We start from the raw sequence: 16,853 nt of genomic DNA on the forward strand, positions 1-16,853 counted from the left end.
AATGATTTGAGTACACATAGATGAGCCTTGGAAACATATCTGCTCTCAATAGATTGGAGAAATGTATGGTGTGGATCTGGAGAAACTGACAAGATTTTACAGTTTGAGTTATTTCTTAATAGTACAAACATTAAAATAGCTATATCATTCTATAATTGTTTTATTTATTATGTTTTTCTTTGTATAATTTTATGAACATTCTTCTGTAACACCACCCCTAAGTTTTTGGGAGAAGTAATATTGAAATAAATGAAATTTAAAAAAATAAGACAAGTTTTGTTAAATTAGTTTCCATTCTAAAAATGTAATACAATGCAATTGTATATTCTAAAATTCTTACCCCCTTCATTAAAAAGCCATGCTAGTGGCTTTAGTGCCAGCCGCGGCAGTAGCAGCTTGGACATCCATAGGAATTCTATGAGCATCGGAGCTCTTACTGCACTAAAAACGCTAGCACGGCTTTGTAAAGAAGGGGGTTAGTCACATATTTTATCAGGAAAGCACTATCAACCTAGAAAAAAACATAAAAAACAGAGTGGAAGATATAAGACAAGCCAGGGGAAGGATAAGAAAATGTTGCCCTAGAAACATGATGTAATGTAATTTATTTCTTATATACCGCTAAACTCCGTTAGGATTCTAAGCGGTTTACAGAAAATAGACAATAGGGTACATTAAAATTATAATTAAATTAAAATTAAAATAGGTACTTAGAAATTCCCTTACTGTCCCGAAGGCTCACAATCTAACTAAAGTACCTATGAGAAAAAAAACCCAAAACAAACAAACAAAAAAAACAGTTAATGAATATTAAGATGTAAAAATAAAGACAGAGAGAGAACAGGAAAGAAACATCCCAACAAGAAAAACATTGATCTCATTATGGCCCCCCAACTTTTAAAGCAAGTGTACATCTCAGCAATAATAAAGTGGGTAAAGTAAATTAAATTAAAATTATTTGAATTAAAACTAAATATATATAAATTAATTAATTAAAAGAGAATATATGGCAGATAAAGGCCAAATAGTCCATCTAGTCTGCCCATCTGTAGTAACCATTATCTCTTTCTCTCTCTGAGAGATCCCACGTGCCTATCAAGTTTCAAGTTTATTTAAGATTTCATATACCACCCAATCAGCCTTCTAGGTGATGTACAATGTTATAAATACATGTAATGACTAAAAAAACATATTTAAGTTAACAGCACATCATTAAAAACAATAATAGTTATTAAAAACATTTAAAAACAAAAACAAACAGGAACAACAGGGAAAAGGGCTAAAACTACAATGATCAAGTAGAGAGAAAAACATATAGGGAAGAATACAAAAGGAAGGGTAGCAAAAAATAAAATAAAACTATGTAGCCCTGAAAAGGACATTTAGGTCTCAAATTCGTCAAGGAAAAGACATTTTTTTAACTTCGTCTTAAAATGGTGAAGAACTGATTCTTCTCGTAAATGGGCCAGAATGGAGCGCTGACAAAGAGATGGAGCGCTGACAAAGAAAATGGTAGACCTCATTGTGTTGATATACTTCAGAGACGGGATAGATAGAAGATTTTTGGCAGACAATCTTAGAGGGGATAAGAAGATTATCAATAAATTTGGGTTGGCTATTTTGTCTAGTTTTAAAAGTTAGTAAAAGAATTTTGTAAGCGATTCTGTGTTCTACTGGCAACGCCTTCTTGAATTCAGACACAGTCTCCATCTCTACCACTTCTTCCGGGAGACTATTCCTAAGTGTAGCTTTTCAAGCATTTATCCAATAAACCTATTTTTTACATTTTTCTTCATTGGGTGGTTTATCAGTATTTAATCAGTTAAAATCTAAAATCAGAAGCCTTAGTTATAAAAGTCAACTAAAGCACAGTATATAAAGACACAAAAAAAACCAACAACTCTCAATTCAGCTCAAACACCAATTGCCAGAATCATTTATTTTCCTTTCTTTTAAATTTATTGTGCAAACCGGTTACTCTGTGTACAATTTGAACAGGCCTTTACTAGCATGTGCTGTTTCAAAGAAAATGTTTCTGAATGAACAGAACACAGCAGCAATGGCAACATGTTCCACAGATATGGCTCAAAGTAACAAAATACCATCTTATGAACACATTCAAAACAAACCTCAGACAGAGTGAACTGCCAAAGAAATTTGTTCAGAAGACACCAATATTCTTCCAGGTTCATTACAAGGACACGAAGCAGATAAACTGTCAAACAAGAAAGATCTAAGAGTGAATATGTCAAGGGACATCAAGGTTGCCGTAAAGCAAGCAAGGAAGTAACAGTAAGTTAAATACGGTATCAGGAAGGAAGAAGGACAAAACATTGTCCTTGTGCAGTTCACTAGTGAGGCCCCACTTCAAACACTGTGTTCAAGCTCCGGAGATCAAACCTTTTTAAAGTACCCTGGGGTCCAGATACAAAACAAGAAAAATTTATTGCTATGTTTATGAGAAGTACACTTGGTCACTGACAAAATGAAGCAGGTTAGAAAAGGGCTCGTAAAATGATACAAGGCTTACAACTAGAGAATGACATGGGGACAGATTCTTCCCCATTTACCTCAAAATGCGTCCTAAATTTGTTGTCTTCTTTTTTTCAGACTGTGGGTGTATGTGTGATATGTGGGTGGTCCCATAAGACCCTTGAATGTTCGATTTAGGGCGCATTTTGAGGTAAATGGTGATTGTTTGTGTCCCTATCCTTAGTCTGAAGTAGTGTGACAAATTCTTCCCCTATCCCTGCGAGTTTTTTTCCTGTCCCTGCAAGTTCCATCCTCCTCTGCACAAGCCTCAAACACTTTAAAATCATAAGTTTTCGAGGCTTATAAGGTACAGCTTACAGGAATGGGGCAGGGACAGTGACAAAACTCATGGATATGGGACGGGGAAATCGTCCCACAGGAATTCCCACAGGAATATGGAAAAATTTGTCCCCGTGTCATTCTCTACTTACAACTAACATCCAACAGAGAGCTTAAGACACTCAAAATGTACTTTCTGGAAGAAAGAATGGAAGGATAAAATAGCAGAAATATTAAAATATCTGGCAGGTTTTAATAAAAGGAAGGGATGGTAATATTTTCCATAGAAAAGGAAATTCAAGGATGAAGGTCATGATATGTTAAAGGGAGAACGATTCAGTGGTTCCATGATCAACTGCTGTACTCTTTCACTGAAAGGGTGACAAATGGCTCAAATAGCCTACTTGCTGAAGCAATGGCAAGCAGTGCTAGAATAAATAAGGCACAGACAAACTAAGTACATACCTAGTGCCAAATGTTTAGGGAGTCCCTGTCGGATGCAGAAAGCTAGGCACACCGTCTATATATATTTTTCAAAACAGTAAAAATGTTCACTTTATATATCTGGAAGCCAAAATAATGGCTACAGCATCTCAACACTTTCAGAATTTAGACCTTTTTGCTGCTTCTCAATTATCCCCCTGCATGAGTGAGCCTGCCCTGCTTGCTTCAAATGTCACCAACAAACAAGACTGGGTTGTATCCAGCCAAAGGAAATATCCTGGAGTTGGGAGCACTGAAATACAGATTTAGCCATGGGAAGGGGACGGGATGAGTCAGGGTGAAGGTTCTATAGCAGGGCTGTCCAACGTTAGTCCTCGAGGACCACAATCCAGTCAAGTTTTCAGGATTTCCACAATGAATCTGCACATGATCTATTTTCATATTTTTTGCATATATTTTCATATATTTTGCATAGAATGTTTTCATTCTATGCAAATAGATCTCATGCATATTCATTTGGGAAATCCTGAAATCCCCTGTTCTATGGTGTGCCTCTGCATTAGGTGGGTGAACAGAGCTCTCTGCGAGGGAAACTGGGCTTACCTTGGAGACAGCCAATTGAGTGTCTGGGAAAGGGGGTTACAACAAAGAGTAAGGAAGGGGTGGGGGTCAAGTTTTAAGGGGGCTTCAACAGCAGGGCAGAGCTGATGATAGGGGAGCATTCACTGATGAGTGCAGAGTAAAATGCAACAGCAGAAAGAGATGATAAAGCAAAAGGGTGCATGCATGGGTGTTTCTATATCACTCTGGTGGTGAAACTAGTCTGACCTGGAGAAGTCCACTAATGCCAATGTACCCAAGTGTATTCTAGGTAGAGGTGAAGTTTTCAGCCCAAGGACTTTACCCAGCTAAATTATTTAGTACATGAGCAAATTCATTTGAAAGCTGTCCAAATATTGTCCCATTATGTCTACTTTACTGCCCACTTATCTAAAGGCACCAAAAGAAACTAAATATTTTCTTCCATTTGCTTTTTTGACATTTAAATCTTTCTAGATTTATACCTCAGACACACTGCCTCTAAATTTCACTTTTTGGCTTTCAATCTCACACGCTGGTGTAATGAATTTCTAGCACTTTGCTTTTACCAGAAACAATGAAGGATGAAAATGACTTTGGCTCACTGCTCTATTCCTCCACTTGCTCCCTGCTATTGCTGCCAACCCAGGCAGACAGAACTAGGCCCTGCAACTTCCCCATGCTATGTTTTCAAAGGTAAAATGTGTAAGAGGAGAGTGGAAGTAAGCTCATTAATAAAAAGCTCCAGAGGGAATGAGATAGGGAAATAAAATGTGACTCAGGAGTAGGGGGGAGGTTGAGAAAAGAGGAATGGAGTGCTGTGGTATACTGGCCTAGTAGGGTGTATCCATTTTGAAGATGTCATAATTTTAAAAAGCACTAATGAAAATTTGGTACAATTTCATGCAAAAAAACAAACCCCAAAACAAAATCACACAACAACATAGGAACATGATGGCAGATAAAGGCCAAATAAATGGCCCATCTGCAGGATCCACTATTTCCTCCTCTCCTAAGAGATCCCATGTGCCTGTCCCATGCTTTTTTGAATTCAGAAAGTGTCTACCTCCACCACCTCTACCACACTTTCTGTAAAAAAGTATTTCCTTAAATTACTCTTGAGCCTATCTCCTCGGAACTTCACCCTATGCCCTCCCATTCCAGAGTTTCCTTTGAAATGAGAGACTTGCCTCATGCGCATTTATGCCACGTAGGTATTTAAACATCTCTATCATATCTCCCCTCTCCCGTCTTTCCTCCAAAGTACACATATTGAGATCTTTAAGTCTGTTCCCAAATGCCTTATGACAAAGACCACTGACTATTTTAGAAGCCTTCCTTTGGACCAACTCCATTTTATTATCTTTTTGAAGGCGAGGTCTCTAGAATTATACACAATATTCTAAATGAGATCTCACCAGTCTTACATAGGGACAACAATACCTCCTTTTCCTTACTGGACATATAACTCTTTCTTTGCACACTAGCATCCTTCTAGCTTTTGCTGTCACCTTTTCAACCTGTCTAGCTACCTTAAGATCATCCAAAATAGGAAACTCCACTTATTTTATTGGTAGTCACCAGTAATATACTACACAAAAAACTTCCGAGTCTTCTTATCCCCATAGCATGCCATAGCAGCAATTTTTTTGAAAATTTCCCCGAAGCAGTGGTTGCAAAACACTTGACAGCGTCGGAGCTGATTTGCGGATGTGGAATATGCTACTATTTGAGATGAACATGTGGACAGTTTTATGCTGCAGCTGAAGAAATGAAATAAGTGTACTACTTCTATCTTGGCTTTTCCTTTGAACGACTGTTATTTAAGAATTATGAAGTTGCCCTGTAAATTGTTACTGCATTCAAATTGCATGTGAGAAGAGAACTTTAGAAACTTTGTAAAACCTGACGAGGATTCTGAAGTTTATTGCCTATAACTGAAATGAGGAGTTATAAAAAGCTACAAGTTATCTCTGTGAGACTCACATATATTTCTGAGACTTTTCTTACCCTCTGTGTAGCAAATTACCGTACTAGTGATGAACAATAAGATAAGTGGGTTTTCCTATTTTGAATGTATCTTCGATTGCTTGATGCAATAGATCCCACTAGACCCTTTCCCTGGTTTGTTTTCACCTTAAGATCATTACATACTATCACACCCAAGTCCTGCTCTTCTGTCATGCACAAAAGTTCTTCACCCACTAAACTGTAACATTCCCTCAGATTTCTGCAGCCCATATGCATGACCTTGCATTGCTTAGCCTTAAATTTTAGCTGCCAAATTTCAGGTCATTCTTCAAGCTTCACTAGGTCCTTCCTCGTGTTATTAACACCATCAGGGGTATCAACTCCATTGCAGATTTTGATATCATCTGCAAAGAGGTAAATCTTACCCAAGAGCCCTTCAGCAATATCACTTACAAAAATGTTAAAAAGAACAGGCCTAAGAACCAAACCTTGAGGCATATCACTGGTAACAACCCTTCCTTAGAGTGATCTCCATTGACTGTCGCCTTCTACTCAACCAGCTCCTCACCCAGTCTGTCTCTTTAGAGCACATATCGAGGGCACTCAGTTTATTAGACGCCTGTGTGGAACACTGTCAAAAGCTTTAAATTTTGCGTAACATGTTATTTACCTACCTGGAATTTTGAAGAAATTATATAAAAATAAACATATTTCAGTAATTTGTGTAAGTGCTCTGATAAAAGTTTTTAATATGTTCGCATATAAATATATTTAGGGCTCCTTTTACGAAGATGCGCTAGCGTTTTTAGCGCACACACAAGATTAGCGCGTGCTAGCCGAAAAACTACCGCCTGCTTAAAAGGAGGTGGTAGCAGCTAGCGCGTGCTCCATTTTAGCGCACCTTTATAAAAGGAGCCCTTAGTGCCTCAATTATCAATTTATTTTACTTATTTACTCATATTAGTTTCATTTTCTCATTCACAAGTTTTCAACATAACATCGTCATAGTGATAATCTAATATTGAAAATGTCCAAAGGAAAAACAAGACTGTAAATCTGGACTCATTTACATCATTTTGTGGGATTAGGCAGCTACCTGTAGCTGAACCATCAATTGTCAGGAATCTCATTAGATGTGGATTGTGTTTCAGACACATCAGTGATCAAGACAGACAAATTTAAAACACTGATGAACTGGTCAATGACCTAACAACTGGATTACCGTATATACTCTAATATAAGATGAGATTTTGGGGCCCAAAAATGGGGGTCTCATCTTATATTTGGATCATTGCCTCACGGGTTTGTTGCAGGCCTCCGCCAGCCTGCCATATCACCTAGTAGGACAGGACAGAAGGGATCCATCTCATCTCCTGTCCCGGCCGACTCTTACAATTTTTGTTACCTCCCCCCATGTACCTTTTAAGGCTTTTTGAATCCATGGTGATCCACCAGTGTACCAGACAGGAGCAAGCTTTTTGAACTGTAGCCCGGCCCTAAGCCGCTCCCTGAATGGTTACCGCCAGTTCTCGCCAGAGACATGGTGGAAGAACCAAAGGAGGAAGCTCCTATTGCTCTAGAGCAGGGGTCTCAAAGTCCCTCCTTGAGGGCCGCAATCCAGTCGGGTTTTCAGGATTTCCCCAATGAATATGCATGAGATCTGTGTGCATGCACTGCTTTCAATGCATATTCATTGGGGAAATCCTGAAAACCCGACTGGATTGCGGCCCTCAAGGAGGGACTTTGAGATCCCTGCTTTAGAGAAAACTAGGAAGAGCCAAAATCTAATCTAATCAAATTTCTTCTATTCAGCTCCAGTCATAAGAGAATTGGAGTGGATCACAATAAAAGATGCCCTAAATTAAGGGGAATAACAAATAACAACACATAAAATACAAAAAGAGAATCAGTTAGTAGTATGTTCTAAGAGCCTTTCAGAAGGCCATATATGAATTAAGATGGCTCAGATTAAAAGGAAGCTGATTCTAAACTGTATAAGGAGAGTCCAATAAGTTATTTTCCTTAATAGGAAAGAAAAGTTTTCAAATAATTTGTTTTATTTTACAAAATATTGTCCCCTTATAGCTCCTTATACTCCATTCACTTTTCTTGTAATGACTTTAACCCCTTTGAAAAGAATTCTGTTTGACCTTCAAACCAGGACATCGCAGTTTCCTTGATGTCTTCATCACTTGAAAACTGCTGCCCACAGAGAGATTTCTTCAAAACTTGAAACAGAAATAATCTGAGGGAGCCAGATCAGGATTGTAGGGTGGATGGTTCAGCTACTGAAACCCACATTCTCGGATGGCAGCCTGTGACTGTAATGACATGTGCATTGGCACATTGTCGTGAAGAAGCAGCATGCCTGCTGTAAGTTTTCCTCATATTTTCTCCTTGATTGACTCCCAAAAAGTGATCACTGTGTTGACAAAACTCTCTCCGGTTATGGTTGTCTTGTGTGGCATAAACTTCAGAAGCAAAAGTCCATCATCCCAGAAGACTGTTGCTATGACTTTTTGCCTGCAGATTTTTCTATTTTTAATTTTTGGGGGGTGGGGGATGGCTTGTGCTTCCACACCATTGACTCCATTTTGGACTCAAGATCTCTGTGACAGACCAAGTCTCATCTCCAGCCACCAAATGATGGAAAAAATTTACTTGGTCTTGAAGAAGCATCTCCTGACAGCACTGGAGCCTCGAGGCCTTCTGACATGGCATCAGCAATTTTGGAACCCATCTTGTACTAACCTTGGACAAGCTCAACTTTTTATGAATTACTAGCTGATGCCCCGGCGTAGCACGGGTATTTAATTATAGCAATAACACTGTAAATGGATTCAAATAAAGATACTTTATAGTGGTGAATGAAATTATTTTTTTACAGCTTTATAAAAAGTACAATATTCAAATTATAATGTGAAATATTTGACAAAATGAATACAATACAACTAACAGAAAACTTGATTATAAACAACATTTTTAGTTTCACCTCCAGGAGCAAGAACATATAAATTCTTGGGTGAACCCACCCTTGAGCAAGCAACATAGAGTTGACCATGGGAAAAACAGGGGGATCTTAAATCCACTCCACAGTATGTAATAGTCTGTCCCTGTGATTTGTTGATTGTGATAGAGAATGCAAGTATCACTGGAATTTGCAGTCTCTTAAACTGAAAAGGAAGATGTGTAGCAAGTTTCGTTCAAATCGGGCAAGCCGTTTTTGCGTTGGCAGCTTTATACATTTTTGCCATTGACATGAATGGGTGAAATCTGATTGTCTGTTTGTAGCTCCGCCCACGTGTGCAGGAGGGCCGCGAGACCCCCAGAACATATCACCCCAGGTAGTGATGGATCTGCATACCAAGTTTCGGTCAAATCGGGCAAGCCATTTTTGCGTTGGCAGCTTTTTACATTTTTGTCATTGACATGAATGGGTGAAATCTGATTTTCAGTTAGTAGCTCCGCCCACGTGTGCAGGTGGGCCGCGAGACCCCCAGAACATATCACCCCAGGTAGAGAGGGATCTGCATACCAAGTTTCATTCAAATCGGGCAAGCCGTTTTGCGTTGGCAGCTTTTTACATTTTTTCCATTGACATGAATGGGTGAAATCTGATGTTCTGTTTGTAGCTCCGCCCACGTGTGCAGGTGGGCCACTAGACCCCCAGAACATATCACCCCAGATAGTGAGGGATCAGCATATCAAGTTTTGTTCAAATCGGGCAAGCCATTTTTGCGTTGGCAGCTTTTTACATTTTTGTCATTGACATGAATGGGTGAAATCTGATTTTCAGTTAGTAGCTCCGCCCACGTGTGCAGGTGGGCCGCGAGACCCCCAGAACATATCACCCCAGGTAGTGAGGGATCTGCATACCAAGTTTCATTCAAATCGGGCAAGCCGTTTTGCGTTGGCAGCTTTTTACATTTTTTCCATTGACATGAATGGGTGAAATCTGATGTTCTGTTTGTAGCTCCGCCCACGTGTGCAGGTGGGCCACTAGACCCCCAGAACATATCACCCCAGATAGTGAGGGATCAGCATATCAAGTTTTGTTCAAATCGGGCAAGCCGTTTTTGCATTGGCAGCTTTTTACATTTTTTTCCATTGACATGAATGGGTGAAATCTGATTTTCTGTTTGTAGCTCCGCCCACGTGTGCAGGTGGGCCGCGAGACCCCCAGAACATATCACCCCAGGTAGTGAGGGATCTGCATACCAAGTTTCGTTCAAATCGGTCAAGCCGTTTTTGCGTGATCGCGGCACATACACACACACATACATACCTCCGATTTTATATATAGAGATAGATAGAAGATAGAATAGATTTTTCAAGTATCTGCCAAGATACTCATTTATTCAGCTATCTGTCTGACAAAATTAAATCCTTGACTTTCTTGCACATTTCTGTGGAAGTTGCTTCCACAGGCCAGCCAGTGTTAAGGTCATCTTCAATGGACTCGCTACCCCACTTAAACTGCTTGCTCCAAAATGTTACTTTGTAGGATGATGGGGCAGCTTTCTTAGCTGTGCTTTGGCTTTTTACTTTTTTCTGTGAGAAATTTTATCACTGAATGGTAGTCCAAATCTAGCAGTTTCTTACTTGAATGTCAGACTCGCACTGAGCCACAACTGTGCACAAATAACCTTGATATACAAGTAACCATTGTTACATAAGTATTTCTATTTGAAAAAATTATTACAACCTCTTATTGTGTGTAAACCGAGTCGAGCCTCTGTTGTCTGGAGGATGATCCAGTATATAAACTGAAAGACTGGATTGGTCACAACATGCTTACGTCTTTCTTTCATACTCGGGTAGATAAATTATTGAACACCCCTCATAGCTGCTTAATAGGAAAAATTACATTAAGACCCTATACTGGATAGACAGAAGAACTTGCTACTGCTGCCTGGACTAATTGGTGATCGATCACAAGGTGACGAGGGCTCAAGTGAGAATCATGAAAAAAAATGGACGTAAAGTTTGAGAAGGAACTTCAGCAGAATGGCATCAGTTGCATTTTCTTTGCTATTCATTATCATTGTGATTATAACAGGGTCATGTTAAAGGCAGAAGAGAATGGCCAAATATAATATCCAGGTATGGTAAAACAGGAAAATTATACAGTTTGTACTATGGAGCCCAAAAGGCTCCATAGTACAAAGGTATTTTGATCCAAAGTTATTTTGATCCCAAGTCCCTTTCTTGTTCGCATTTGCCCAATGTAACACCCAATATTTTATATTCGGGTTCCTTGTTTTTCCTACCCAGATGCATCACCTACAAGTTATCTCTGTGAGACTCCTATATTTCTGAGACTTTTCCTACCCTTTGTGTAGCAAATTACTAGTGATGAACAATAAGATAAAAAGACAACTAATGCAGAAATAGTTGCCGATAATTTGGTTGCATGGCTAGATAAAACTCTTCAGCATGAGACAGCCTTCCAAGTGGAGGCAACAATGGAATCTGAACATGACTGGGACAGAGGGCACGGGTGGCAACAAGGTTGAGAAGATATCAAAAGCACTGGGGGGAGAACAGAGAAAAAGAGTTGAAGTTCTAGATCTAAGAAAGTAAATTAATGTACTCATCTAGTCAAAAGGCAATGAGCCTCAGCAGAAGACACCTGAGGTCACAAGATAAGCCACAAGGCTTTTACTCAGTCATGTCACTCTGAATTATTTTGCTCCTTTCCCTACCTACTAAATAATGTAAAGTAAAACAAAGAACAGCTTTAAGAAAGGAAAAAAAAACCCAACAACACCGTTTTTTGTTCATCTTGGCGTGTAATCTGGTCACCTTACAAATTTTAAATAAATAACATGAAAAAACTGTTGTTGCAGTGACCCTGCTCTGCCGGCTGCCATTTATTAATTTTTATATCATTTTCTTTTCATAGATAAATTCCCAATGCCGCACCTGTCTAGGAAAATGGCAGATGCTCAAAACTGATTTTAGTTATTTAACTCCATGTCAGACAGTACCGTCAGATACACGTAGCTCAGCAAAATGTTTCTATACAATCCTTACATTAACCACGAAAAAGTACACCCCCCTCCCCCGCCCTCAGTACAGGGTAGCCTTGTACACCCACATCTATGTACCAGACAAATCTCTCTGTTCTTCCAGAGATCCACTGGCAAATAGCCGTGGAACTCACAAGGAGGAAATCACCTTAAATATAAAGCAATAAAGCGTGCACTTTTCAAGAACAGAAGGCACTTTGGTGATTACTGAAGTCGCTTTTGCATATCCTTCCTTGCACGATCGCCGATGACCTTATCGAGTCGGCCTAATAGGGCTCGCTGCGCTCACCTCCACTCTCTCTGTCTCCTTAATTCGGGCCTTGCCCGAAATGCAGCCCGGGAAAAGCTGGGGGGGGGGGTGGGGCACCCTGCCAGCACATCGCCGACACCATCAGCACCCCGCCTCACCTGTACTACCGGCCACAGGAAGGAAGGAAGCGGCGGGGCTCAACGTGCAACCCCACCCGGGGCTCCTTCGTGCCTTCCCGCCACCCTCTCCCTCCCCGATCAACGCCAACTAGTCGCCTACCTCGGCGCCACAGCAGCAGCGGCCGCCACCTCTCCTCTCCAGTGCTCTTCTGTCCTCTTCCCCCGCAAGAGAACGAGAGAGATCGCTCGAGCGAGGGGGAGGAGAGCCGCTCCCCCCCACACAAACACTTTCCGCCCTTCCTGCTGGGAAGAGGGAGAGGCGGTGTGGCGGCTCAGGGCTCCCCCAACAGGCGGGGAGAGGGGGTGACGCGGCATGATTGCGGCTCAGCTATGACAGAGGGGGGGGATCTCGGCGTGGCAAAGGGGTTCGGGCTTTTAGTGAGGGACCGATCTTTGCCTTGGAGGAGGGGCTGTTATTCAGATTACATGATAACTTGGCATGATAAGTTTGGCTTTGTTGCTAAAATAATATATAAGCCAATATATAGCTGAGTAAGTACTTATGGCCAAGGGTGATCTAGTGTTTGGAGGAGGGGCTCTTGCTAATCTGGCTTCTTGTGAAGACTGCGTGATTTGGGGAAACACGAACTTTTGATGGAGTCTAACTAACATCCGTGAAGGGAAGCTCTGGTATAGGATTTCACACTAGCAAACATCAAGTTATATGCTAAAGAGTGCAGATAAAGGTGATCTAGTTGATGTAGCGGGCAGTGACGTAGTAAGGGGTGGGGCGGTGCAACCCGAGCATCTGCACCCATCCTCCTCTCCTTCCCCTCCCCCCACTCCTTCCCGGCCTCCCTGTCGCACATGTGCGCCCCTTCCCTCGTACCTTTTTAATTTTCCCAACATGAGCAGCATCAAAGTTGCTGCCCCCATCAGTGTGGGCTCTGTCCTCTGATGTTATTTCCGGATTCTGCCCCTTCCACTACTGCATCTCAAGAGGGAAGCCCCCTCATTTGCAGCAAGTGGACCCTGTAGGCAGGGTCATCTGCAAATTGTAATTCAATTTGCAGATGACACAAAAACCATTCAAAATTGTTAAAAACACATGCTCACTGTGAAAAATTCCAGGAAAACTGGGCATCCAAATATTGTTAATCAGGTTTTCTATTCCGCCTTTACCTATTCAGTTCAAGGTCGGATTACCTTAAAAGAGGTTGGTGCAGTTACCCAGGAAGTTACAATGGACAGTTTGACACGGACATTCAATAGAGTTCCTATTACAGGTAGATCAGTACAGTTACTAATACAGTTAGATCATACTTACAAATTCAAGTAGGTCATCATTGGCTCATTGTTATGTCCCAGGAGTTGCATTAGACAATTTTAAAAGTAGTTAAAGAAAAGCACATGTTTTTCCTTGGGGTATATTTAACATGACCATACGTCCCATTTTGAACGGGACCATCCCGTTTTTAGGTAGCCTGTCCTGTTCCCAAGCACAGCTTCGGAAGGCCAAAATGTCCCATTTTCAGGGTCCCGCTGAAGAAACAAGTACCATAGCGAATACAGCCTCCCTGCCCCCCCTCCCCCCGGTACCTTTTTTTAATCCCCGGCAGCTGCCTCCTGTCCTGATGTCTTCCGGCAGTGGCAGAGCAGCGCGCCTGCCTGGTCCCGTGCCGCTCACTGAATGGCTGCCATCAGTTCTCGCGAGTCCCAAAAAGCTCACGCCTGCCTTGTGTGCCGCTCTACCACTGCCAGAAGACATCAGAACAGGAGGCAGACGCCATGATTAAAAAGAGATACTGGAGGGGGGGGGGAGGGGAGAGATCTGGGGGGTCCTGCCCATCCTGTTTTGAGGAAAAAAATAAATGATTATGTTAGGAATATTGCCTTGCTGGTTATTTTGGGCCCTTTTACTAAAGCTCAGCAAGCACTCTAACAGACATCACATACCAAATGCTGCGTGTCCCATTTTATACCTATAGGTCACAAGGCACTTAGAGGATGCTAATGTCCATTAGCACGCACTAAACCAGTGGTCTCAAACTTGCAGCCCTCCAGGTACTATTTTGCGGCCCGCGGTCTGTACTAGTGTTGTCCACTCTTTGCAGTGTCCTCCGGCTTCCCCCCTGGCCTCCTGCTCTTACCTTCAGATAATTACCGCAGTCTGCAGACAGGATCGTTGGTACTGTAGCGATCCTTGCAGGTTGCCATCATCCTCAGCAGCACGTCTCCTCTGCCGCGATCCTGCCTCTGCGGCAGAGGGAACGTGCTGCAGAGGCCAATGGCAGCCTGCAAGGATCGCTACAGCACCGTCGATCCTCTCTGCAGGCTGTGGTAATTAGCTGAAACTAAGACCAGGGGGAAGCTGGAGGACGCTGCAAAGAAAGGGGGAACATGCAGGCCTTGGGGGGGGGGGTAGATTTATAAACTATAAAGAGTTTTACCTCATGCAAAATTGTCATTTCTTTAATAAGACATTAACTATCTTTTCTGCAGCCCAAGTACCTACAAATCCAAAATGTAGCCCTGCAAAGGGCTTGAGTTTGAGACCACTGCACTAAACTTTAGCAAAAAAGGCCCCTTGAAAGGTGGTCCACCAAGCATTTTTTGGTATTAATATTTAATAGCTTAGAAATTAATTACTTCTTGGGATCCTGCCAGACATCGGTGACCTGATTGGCTACTGATGAACTCAGGATACTAAACTAACATACGAAGAGCCATACTGGGTCAAACCAATGGTCCATCTAGTTCAGTCCGGCTTTCAACAGTGGCCAATCTAGGCCACAATCAAAAATACTGGGTCAGATTATATAGAACGTCGTCTCCCAAAAGGAAAGAACCAAACAAATAAACAAAATAAAGGAGAACTTCTTGTGTATAAGAAAGAAGACTTTCAACCAGAGAGGCGCTCAGAACCTTGAACAAAGGTGGTGAAAACACTAACTGGGAATAAACCCCTATAAGTGCTTCAATGCTCTATCATTGCATCTTCTCCATTGGTATTTCACCACCTTTGTTCAAGGTTCTGAGCACCTCTCTGGTTGAAAGTCTTCTTTCTTATACACAATCTAGGCCACAACCACCTGGCAAAAACCTAAACAGTAGCATTATTCCATGCTACCAATCACAGGGCAAGCAGTAGCTTCCCCCATGTCTGTCTCAATAGCAGACCATGGACTTTTCCTCCAGAAACTTGTCCAAACCTTTTTTTAAACCCAGCTACTCTAGATGGACCTTTGTTCTGACTCAGTATGTTCTTATCTCTTATATATCTCTTATCTATTTTAGGCCCCCTTTTATGATGCCGCTTTAAGCTTTTTTATTGCCAGCCACTGCGGTAATAGCTCCAACATTCATAGGAATTCTATAAGTGTCAGAGCTTTTACCGCCATGGTCAGCGATAAAAAAAGCCTAATGCGGCTTCATAAAAGGGGGTGTTAGTTATGCAGATTTAATTCCAATATGTTTTCCTGAGAGTATTCAGTAAACAATTGCCTTTGGTCTGTTCTAATGGTTTTTACTTTAAATTTGGATTAGTTTGGTGAAAAAAAATCTCTCAAATGGATTGCAATAGTAGGATCACCTATTAGGATCACCAAAATATAATAAAACCAATACAAAAATCATCATAGCGATACCAAAGTTGTTTTTCTTAATCAAATGGCAGATTAAATTTAATGGGGACAAATGCAAAGTGTTGCACATTGGGAAGAATAATCCAAATCATAGTTAACTTATGCTGGGGATCCACCAGAAAAAGATCTGGAGGTCACTGTAGACACTAAGGGGCAAAGTCTATAAACGGCTTCCCAATTGTAGGTGTCCTACCACTGTCTAACCAGCCAGAGATCACATGGGTTCAATAAATTGTACCCATGATGGCACTAGTGTGTCCTGAAGCTCAAGGAAGGGACAGCACTCTAATCATCATCGATACAAATGCTAGCCTGTTTGGGAGATTGGCTCAAAAGTGCCAGGTGATGGTGGGTCTCAACTATATCAATATGTTAACTATCCACCCACTGCTCAAAGAGGCTTCTATTAAACCAGGGTGGTACTGCTCTGAGACCCATAAAGATGATTTAGGCCCTGTTTGGTATGCTTACTCCAAGCCATTAAAGTTGCTATCTGGAACAGTAACCTCAGTTACCGGCCATGTAGAGCTTACTCCAAAGATGAAGAAGCAGCCATTGATGATAGATGCTTCGCTTGAGAGCACTCTAGCTGGCAGATTATTAGTACAATGAGGAATTTAACCCGTCTCTGACCCAGATGCACAATGCTCCTTTGCCACAGTAATGACTGATGCTCAGCACAAATAGCGTGCAAATGATATGCATGCTATTCATGTGGAGCAACGCCAGTAAAAGGGAAAGAACTGTGCCTGGTGCCTGCTCAGAAGGGCAATTGCTAGGCACAGATCCTCCCTATCCCTGCTGTCAATTTTTTTTTTTGCTGCTCTTTTCTGCCCGCTGATCAGCGCCTGCAGGACTCTCCAAAGTCTATGTAGCTTCAGAGCTTCCCCTGCTACTCAGCTGTTTGGGGCTTCCTCTGCCGGTTTAATGAGCCAACAGGGGACGTCTTAAAGCCACAGATCAGTGATTTTGGGGAGTCCTGCCAGCTCAGCTGATCAATCAG

The 16,853-nt window shown here is 41.5% G+C and overlaps 1 protein-coding gene across 3 annotated transcripts in view; it reads right to left on the bottom strand.

The window, feature by feature from the left end:
• Positions 1-16,853, bottom strand: part of MACIR (macrophage immunometabolism regulator) — a 64,760-nt gene that overhangs the window by 34,492 nt on the left and 13,415 nt on the right. The window contains exon 1 of one of the 3 annotated variants that reach the window (XM_033929163.1): positions 12,367-12,686. The exons of 1 other annotated variant lie outside the window; for it this stretch is intronic. The gene's annotated coding sequence lies outside the window, so the exon portion shown is untranslated. Of the gene's footprint in view, positions 1-11,985; positions 12,129-12,366; positions 12,687-16,853 lie in introns of those variants that run through there. One more of the 3 variants, XM_033929164.1, reaches the window with a different exon arrangement.

The sequence above is a fragment of the Geotrypetes seraphini genome, chromosome 1 (genome assembly GCF_902459505.1).
Source record: "Geotrypetes seraphini chromosome 1, aGeoSer1.1, whole genome shotgun sequence".
In the NCBI taxonomy this organism is placed as follows: domain Eukaryota; kingdom Metazoa; phylum Chordata; class Amphibia; order Gymnophiona; family Dermophiidae; genus Geotrypetes; species Geotrypetes seraphini.